Consider the following 9,853-nt stretch of genomic DNA (forward strand, 5'->3'; position numbering starts at 1 on the left):
GTGAGGGTTTGTTGTTTTTTTTTTTTTTTTGGTGTGTGTGAACACTGTTCATTGACATATCTGAGGAGCTCCAAGTTTTCTACTCTGTCTGAGTTGCTCTAAAACCCTGTGTTTTCACCAAAAAACATTCAGCAAACCAAAACAAGTGGACTGGTTTCTGTCAGAGTTTCAAAAACACCAAACCCGCTCACAGGACACAGTTTAAGAACCCCTCAATTAATGTGAAATAACAGGGAAAAGAGAAGAAGAAGAAGAAAAAAAAAATCCTCAGGAAAAAAAAATCCTCAGGAAAACCGGAGTGAAGTTAAAACCAACTCCTTCAGGAAGGAGAATTTTAATTAAAAATAATATCCCTGTGGATAATTTATGTTTCTATGTAAGGATTTAAATTGCAGAAGTAGCAAAGTGGATTTTTTTTCTTTAATTTTTTTTTTTTAACACCATCAGCATCCAAGAGTGGAAAACACCCGATTTTAAATTCATACATTCTATATTTGAACATCTTGTTTCTATTTAATAGAAAAGGCCTTTTTTCTCTCAATTTTTTTCTTCCCCACCCCTCTTTTTTTCCCCCTTTTAAAAAATTTTTTAAACATATAATTCATCTTAATATATTACAAATGGCACATTAAACAAGCATGCCCGGAAAATATTAATAATTGAATTCAACGAGTTTTTCTTAAGACTCTAGATTCGAGAGAAGAAATTTCTAATGTATTTGTGAAGGAAAATGAGGGAGGAAAAGACATAATTTAATTTTTTCTCTTTTTTTTTTTTCTTCTTTTTTTTTTTTTTTTTTTTTTTTTAATCTAGACACTCTGAGAAGTGGAACTGTGCCGTGTGGAGTCTCTCCGAGCATGACAGGAAAGGGATTAAAGCAGGTGACACTTTGAACTCAGCTTAGATAAGTGACCCTCAAAATCAACAGTCCAAAAGTTTAGTACACAGATTCCCTGGACACGTCTAGTTGAGTCTTCATCAAAACCTTCCCGACTTCACTAAAGTCAAATTAAAATAAAGAAGACAGGTTGCCGAGGTTATCTTTGAATATTGTTTTAGCCACTTATTAGCGCTAATGGATAATTAGTGGCCAGATAATTCCAACTCCAATTGCAGACAATTAGTGGCTGAGTATGTTCCAGATATTTTTCCGGAATAGGAAATAGAAAAAGGGAAAATTCTTTGGTTGCTTCTGTGTGCGGGGAAACCTCTCCTGCGGTTCAATGTGTAAAAATAGCAGCCCGCAAAGAAGTGTGAAAGACACTAGTTAAAGAATCCAATATCCAGAGAAGAACCTAGTTGAAAACAGACCCGTCTAGAGAGTTAAGGAATCCTCCTGATGCACTTGAAGCGTAAGGAAGTCTGCACTTTATAAACAACCAAATATATGCCCAGGATAAAAGGCGAAGCTTTTTGAACTCCTCGCTGGCGTGTTAGGAAGACCTTTAATGACATTAGCAGTTCTTCAAAACCAGAAGGCCACATTATTTTTGCTCTTATATGGTCACCACATGTAGCTTTATAAAGAGGAAAAAGAAGGGGGCTAAAAAAAAAAAAAAAGTCCTCTTTTCATGCCAATAAATAACTTGCCAGAAGAGAAAATATTTACCACTGCTTTTCAAAATTCTTTACGCCTAGCAGTAAAATCCTCCTCGGAGAAAATGAGCCCGGAAAGAAACCCCAAGGCCTTTCCTTCCCTCCAGCATTACCGGCCGCTCCCCTCCGCGGGATTCCGCGCGGCTCCGCACTGCAGCCCAACTTCAGCCTTTACTCCCCTTATTAACACCTCAGTACGGTTCCCGGCGCTGGGAAAGGAGCTGGGATGTACGGAGAGGAGCGAGTAGCTTAATAATATTAATATTAGCAACAATAATATTAATAATAATGAGGATAATACCTGGCAAGAACCGCACTCTTTGCCTCCACTGCCCGGCGCGCAGGCAGGGCGATCTCTAGCTCCGCGGCCGCGCTGCTGACCATGAGCGCAAGATATTAATGGAGTTTTAATTAAGGGCTAAGAACCTTTGGGGCTCGGCCAGGCTTAAGCGCTTCCTTAGCGGGGAAGTTTCGGTTAAACCGGGATTTAAAGCGAGAGCAGCCAGCGGGGTCCTCCCCCGCCAAGCCGAGGCGTAAAAATTTATATTCCCTGGCTCGGAGCAGAGAGAGAAAACACCCAACCCTATCCCTACGCTTCGGCTGCGCGGGTGCACAGCTCCCGCTGCCACCCCCTACACACACCGATCCGCGGGTGCAGAGCTCCCCACCGCTCCCATATTCATCGCAGTGTGGGTGCAAAAAGCTCCTTCCTCCGCCTCTTTACACAACGACCCGCGGGTGCGTAGCTCCCGCCAGCTCCTCTGCTGCCGTACAGCCAAGGGTTTGGACATTTCAGAGAGATCAATGGGTTGTTTCTGGTGTTGGGGGGAACGATCTGAAGCATACACACAATAAATCACCCCCAGCCGCTGCTCCGTGGGCGCACTCGACCCAGGGACCGCGGCCGCCCGGTTATTTCTTTAGTATCCGCGGCTTCGCTTCGCCTTCACCCTCATCTCTCTTGCAGAGTGTTTGCAGCCCCTCACAGCTACAGACAGCGAGGACTTAATCCCTTCCCCAAAACTCTCACCGTTCTCTTTCCCCGTTTTACTCCAAAACCGCATTTTCTAATCACGCTGCACTTCTAAATATTTTTTCCCAGTCTCTTGAAACCGCCAAATTTGTTATGTTTTAAATTAGCAGGAAGGAAAAAAAAATACCCAAAGGATCTCAGTCTAAACCCATCCTTATTTTAGCCCCCGGACAGCATCTTTCCCCGAGCTGTAAAGCCCAGAGGGGCGTTTGGTCGCTACCACTGTACCAGGAGCTCCAAAAAAGTGGTTTCTGCGGGAAGGAAAACAATAAACAAACCCCTGAGCAGGCAGAAAAACTTCATCCTTGGGAGCAGGCTGTTTCCCATCTAGTAATTCAACAGATCGTATTAGTAGGAAGCAGGGGTGGTGGGGCGAAATATACCTAACGAACCAAAGAAACAAACAAATATGGATGTAAACGAAGGGACTTTTGTCCCTACAAATAAAATGAAAGGCAGAAGAGGGTAACAGTTTAAGCAGAGAGACCTAGCGTCCCTAAAAGCTCTCAGACAATTTTTGTTTTCCGCTTTTACCTCATGTATCCAGCCCTAGAGACTCTGCCCGGGGAGGGATTTGGCTCGGGAAGGGCAGAATGAGCTCCTTCACTGCGGGGGGACAGACCCTGGCACCCGCAGAGGGTAGCAGCACCCAGGCGCACACCTCCATGAATAAAAATCCTTATTTTCTAATTAGTTCGGCTTTTTCCACCCCCATCCCCTTCCTGAAGTGTAAGTTCTCTCCTTTGGAACCATTTTCCTCACGGTTGGCTGGACACAGGTTTTTAGCTTCTGTCTTCTTGGCTCCTCTGAAATACGGAGCCAAATTAATTTTTCTCCGAATTTATCATCCCCCGACAAGGCGCGGGTGTCCATCCCGAGCACCCTGCTCCATCACCAACAGCTTCCCACGGCAGAATCCGCTCTTCCCGAGGAATTAACAAACTAAAGATACCCAGTGTCATTCTTTTCAGTTTAATATCGCACAGACTAAAAGAAAGGGATGCCCCAAATCTTTGCATTTCAACGGCCACAGGAGTTAAGATCCTCTAAAGCTGTTTGCAGATGCACTAAATTGCCCAAATAATAAATGTATATTTTATCCTCCTATTTTCTTCTGAGTCCAATTTTATTTGGGGGTTGTTCTCACTAATTTTTTCGGCTGAGTGAAGGGGAAGCACACACAGCTTGGAGCATTGAGATGAGCGACCCGAGGGGCTGGAAAACCTTGCTGGCCAAAACAATCTTTTTCCTTCCCAAACACCCAGTTCTGCCCAGCAATTTTTCCAGCTACTTTCCAGGAACGGGGAGGGGAAAAAAAGAAAGAGAAACTTCTTTGCCAAACTATTCGCGAGAGCACTTCAAAATAAATGAGTTGCCTCCTAAAACTTAATGTTAGACAAGATGTCCATTTGTCTATATTAGATTTTAAGCAGCTGTTCCTATGGTCAAATCCACTCTCCCCCCTTCCCACGAATTTCGCTGAAGGGGGTGGGAATAAAGAGATAAACCCCAAAGCTTTGTTTATTTTACCGGCTCCGCTGGAGCGGAGCCTCCGCGCTCAAGCCTACGCGGAGCGGCCGCTTCTGCACAAACAACGGGACTGCTGCTTTCTTCGGTGGCGGGCTGAAATTGGTTCTTTGTTCCCTGAGGTGCCTTAGAGAAGGGAAAAAAAAAAAACCAACCCACAACCCGAAATCCACCAACAGAGATCTGGGAGTCAGAGACAAAAGAGGAGCGAGAGGCTCCGCGCTCCCCCCATGGCTTCTGTCTGCGCAGCACCAGGGCTTATCGGAGCCCGGGAGATAATTTGGACAGTGAGAGTAGGGGTGATTCGGGACTGTTTTGTTGGGGGGTTGTTTTGTTTTTACTCTAAACGCTGAAGTCCGTCTCCCACTCCCTCGGGGCAGCGGGGCTACGGAAGCACCCCAGCTCCAAGGCCAGGCTCCTGCCGCCGATGAAGGAGCGACTGCCAAGGGAGGAGAAAAACCCGAAAACAAATACACGAGAAACGAGTTTTTAGCGTTAAAAACGCCAAGGTTTGCCGGGGAGCTGGGGAAAGTGACTCCCCGTCTTGCTAAAACCCATCCCCAAATTTCCCCTCAGGCAGCCCTTGGCCCCATCTCCACCAGAACAACTCCTTTCTCAGTCCTTTTCCTCCTTCTCACGTCTGTGGGACAAATCCCTCGCGAACCCCAGCTCCCAAAGCCAGACTCCAGCATCCCTCAGTGCAGACCCAGCCATACATACTCCATATCCATACTCACTACTACTACACGTATACATACACACACACTTCCTGCTGCCTTCAGTTATTCCACTACGATTTACTCTACTCTTTCTCCATTCCTCATTAATCTCTCTCGCTCATTTAAACCGTTTCCCCTTCTGTTGCATGGATTTTAGGTGGGGTTTTTTGTTTGGTTTGGGTTGTGGGTTTGTTTTGGGGTTTTGGTTTTTTGTTTTTTTTTTTTTTGTTGTTGTTTCTTTGGTTTGGGTTGTTTGTTTCGCGGGTTTTTTTTGAGGGGGTGGGGGACGAGGGGAAAGGTGGCGGGGGGCAAAGGGGTATTTTCCATGCTGCACACAGACAGGACCCAATCTCATCGTTCCCAAACCTCGCCATTTTTTTTTTTTTTTTGCTTGGCAGGATGGGACCCCTAAAAATTCTTTCCCCACATTGTTGGGTAATTAGAAAGCCAATGTCTGTAGGGAGAGGTAAAAAGGGAGGGTTTTATTAATTTATCAAGGGAAGTGGGGGGGGGGAAAGATAAACCTGCCGACAAACAAACTCTTTTTCAAGGTTCAAATCTTTGCTCCAAGCCAAAATTTGTTGCTCTTTACTTGGGAAAAATAATTAAAGAAAAAAAAACCCAAAACAACCAAACCAACAACCACAAACCTGCAAGCGGGAAGTTAATAGCTTAAAAGAGAGACTGGGGCAAGGAATGTAGGATTGGACACCCCCCCCCCCTCCCTCCTTCTCCCCTTAATAGCCCTAAACGACTTCACATTTTTATACCCGGAGTGGAGCACTCGAGAACTCTGAGCATGTTTGTAAGACTAGAAAGATCTATTGAGAGACCTTTTTAAAATTATTATTATTATTTTATTTTATTTTTTTAAATAGCGCATTAATGTTTCCCAAGACTTCATATTAACTCCAGAATCACTGAAGGTCGATTTGTAAGTGTCTGGACACTATAAAAATGTTTGTAAAAGCAAAGGCAGTTGCGTGCATTAAAATAAGGAGGTTCCTTTGTGAGATTTCATGCCAGGCCAGGAGCCCTTTTAAACGCTATTCAACTGCCTCATTAGAAGGAGCTAACAGGAGTCAGGCCTCCTCTTTAACCCCCCCTTTTCCCCCCACCACCATGCCCTCCCCTCGAATCAGCTCTTTCATACAGAGACTGGCAGATTAGGGCTTTTAAAAGCTGGGCTTGTCCCGGATAGCTCGTTTCCTATCCTGCTATTGTGACAGTTCTTCCCTGCTATCAATTACATCCCACTCCAAGCTCAACTCCCCACCCAGCATCTCTCTCTTGAGCTCTGAGCAAGGGGAGCAAGCCCCAGTTGGCTCCTTCCTGGGCACCACACTCCACACCCGCTTTGAGCTGTAGTCCCAGGGTGAACATCCCTTCCCAGTCCAAAAAAAAAAAATATCATCCCAGTATGCCTGGACCCGAAAATTCGTTTCTGAATAGATTAACAACCCCTCCTGTGTTAACACCAGCTCTGTTCTTTTTCTTATTAGATCAGGAGATGGATGGGGCGGTGGGGGGAAGGTTGGTCACCATTATCTGCGCTCCACATGTTCTCTGTGGGTATATATAAAATAGAGGAATGGAGTCCCCTTTAAGTAGTTCTTTTATGACTTGTTTTAACAGAAAACACAGAATAAGCCAATGTTTGATATTACAATATAAAACACATTTGTGGTATGCTAGGGGCTGGCTTGTTCCCTCCCTCCTTTCCCCCAAGTTCTGTTCCTCACCCAAATCTGGTCCAGACCCCACCCCTCTTAAGTCAAGCAGGCACAGACCTTCCACCCCCTGATACAGAGTATCCTCCCTGGTCTGCAGCCATGCAGAGCTTCGGTCTCTTGAAAGGGAATCAGAGCTTGCAGCTCACATGAATATGAGCCTCCAGTTCTTTATTATTATGATTATTGCTACTAGGCATAATGTTAGAATCATAATTCCCCATTTATATGGGGAGCTGGATTCAAAAAGCCTATTGGAGCCTGATAGAACAGAACAACATATAAATCTGAAATCAAAGCCAGCATGTCCTAATAAAAACCAACCCAACCAGCAAAAAGCTGGTGGAGAAAGAGCAAACCCATGCTTGCTCCTGTACACCAAGCCCCCAGTCCATAGCTATATAACAATGATGAAAGAGAACCCCAAAGCCCTCAAGCTGGCCACAAACAGTCCCAAACGCCATGTGTGTAATCTTGAACGTATGGACAGAAACGCCAAGTGTCAAGAGAAAAAACACAGCTGAGAACTCGCTCGGGGCACTTGCTTCTATGAATGCTCTCAGGATTGATACCCAAGAGCAGGAGGAGTCATTTCACTCTGGCTGGCTCATTTCTGCTCTAAACTCAAACTCAGACTCCCTTGGAAAGTCTGCATGCTTCTAATTTTAATCAGAAGCCTATGAGGATGTAATTAGAGGAACCACAATCCATCACCTTGTCCCTGAAATGAAATAGGTTGAACACCCTTTTCTTGGGTTAGAGCAAGGTCCCTCTTCAACCAAAGGTGGAGGGCTGCTGAAGATTGGTCCCCTAAGGAAGCACTAGGAAGCTCAAACACCACAGAGATGTTACCAAGGCCATTAAGGACAAATCGAAGCAGCATTTGCACCAATTCAACCTTTAATCTGGGCTATTATAGCAGCAGAAGGGGGATCCTGGTGCAGGTGAAGTGGGCCTTGCATGCTTCAACCCACCATCATTTTGGGTTTATGCCTACCCTAAAGAAAACAAAGCAGCCCTTCCTTACAACTCCCTGCCCCCAATTCCTGATTTTTCAGAGCCAAATATTCCTTCCCATTCACATGAGAGCCCAGCCACCAAGCCCTGATGACAGTCATGTCTTAGCCTAGAAGGTCCTGATTCAGAAATGTACCCCATCAGCAAACCACTTCAACACCTGCTTAACTTTGAGGCTAGATTAAATCCACCTCCAGAATATGCTTTCAATTTATTAATAGTTTAAAGCAGCAGGAACAGATTGGAGGGGGTGGAATTAAAAAAATTAAAAAAGCCTCACTAGGATCTCTAATGAGTGGCAAAGCAACCTAAAAATCAAAATGAGAGAATTTAGGTGGGAGGGAGAAAAAAAAATGAAAGAAAAGGAAAAAAAAAGGTAAAAAGTATGAAAGTCCCCTCAAATAGATGTATTTTAAAAGAAATGCCTCTGCCCACCCCCTCCCTCTGCTAGCATATTTTAAGCACTTTGGATGTTTGTGTCTGTCTTCCTTTCAAGGAACCCTGAGCACATGAATGGGCAGAGCAGCAGAATGAATGGGACACTTCAAAGAAAATGAAAACCATTACTGAGAAATCTGTTTATAGAGAGGATGAATGATTATGAGAGAAGATGCCAGCAGAGAGAGACCACAAGCGAGGGTGCTCTCTGCACCATGCACAACGTAACTCAGGGAGGTTCAGATCTCTCCTTAGCACCACTCCTTTGTATAAATTCGGGGTGAAGAGCTCCCCTCCCAGTCTTCCCAGTAAGCTCAGAGCCCCCTCCAATGCCATGGGAATGATGGTGATCCCTGTGACCCCCATGCACCTGCTCCTGAACCCCTGTGGGGTGACTGCCCCCCTCCCTCCCCCTGTCACGATGGGATATTGAAAGAAATGATTCCCATTGCTTGGTGTAGATGAGAAATGGATAAACAGCATGTCACTCATGTTCCAAGGGGGTAAACTCCATTTAGCCCTGACACCACCACACAGAGACCCTGCCCTGAGAACTGCAGATTTTATCTGAACCTTACAACATTCTCACAGAGTCTCATCCATCTCCACTGTTGCCTTCAGCTACATTTGCAGAGGAGTTCTGCACTGCATCTGCACCGCCTGGGGACCAGACAATTTCTACTGGTACCTCTTAGATGTACCATGTCCTGAATCCATCCAATCTGACTGCTGGCAATCAAACCAGGATCTCAGCTTCTCTTTTGCAAGACTGGGTGAAAAAACACAGGGGCTGGAAAGTATTTGTCTTGGCACCTATCACACAACCAAATCTTCTACACAGGGAAACTAAGAGATTTCCAGGCCTCCATTCAGTATCTAGATGTATCTACCAAGGCAGAACAAATGTTCCCTTGTCATCCTTGCCTTCATCAGCCCTGCTCAGCAGAGCACACATGGCCAGACACTTGACAGATAGACAAATGGTTTGGTTACAGCCCCAATCAGTGCTGTGGTTGATTTCTGCTTCCTGGCAGGAGAAAAGAGGGAAAGGCAAGAGATATAGACCATGTTAGCCATGCATTAAAGCCCTGTTTAAGAGCTACAGCCTAAAGCTAGAGCAAGGAGGTGGCAGTAGAAAACAGCCCTCAACCCAACCACCCTTGTTGATTTTGGCAGAAAGAGGCAGAAAATGTTTGTGCTTCTTCAAATACTGAGAATACTTGTGCCATGAGCAGTGTGCTTTTCACAGTGCTCTCAGGAGAGGCAGGGAGATGAATGCTGACATCCCTGGGGTGGGCCAGTGGCATGTGACACTGGTATTACAGTCCTCCCAGAGCTCCAGGAGTGATGCTAACAGCATCATTCAGAGCACCAGCTGATGGGCTCACCATCTTTTTCCCAGGCTGGTAACTTCAAGAGGAAGCAAATTCTTCCTAGACACATTCAGGATAACAGAAGAAACCAAAGGAAGGCTTGGAGTGCAGAGATTCTTATTTTCTAGGGTCTGTTTATCAAGGCAAGGGCAGAGCTGTGACCATGATAGCACCTGGCTTGTGCTTCAGGACCTCCTCACAGTATCAAAGTAGCAGAACATATCTGGGAAGCTGCTGCTAAAGTTCTTCCTCAGATCTTCTACTGGCTTGGCACCTGACCATTCCCTCCCTTCTCCATAGGAGACCACCACCTAACACTTTGGTAGTGAGTCAGATCCACTGCCCACCCAGCTCTCTTGGTGGAGCCCTACACTGCCTGTCACAGAGGTGGGCACCACCAACTCTCCACCACTCTAATCA

This window comes from Indicator indicator, chromosome 26 (genome assembly GCF_027791375.1).
Source record: "Indicator indicator isolate 239-I01 chromosome 26, UM_Iind_1.1, whole genome shotgun sequence".
NCBI classification, from domain to species: Eukaryota; Metazoa; Chordata; class Aves; order Piciformes; family Indicatoridae; genus Indicator; species Indicator indicator.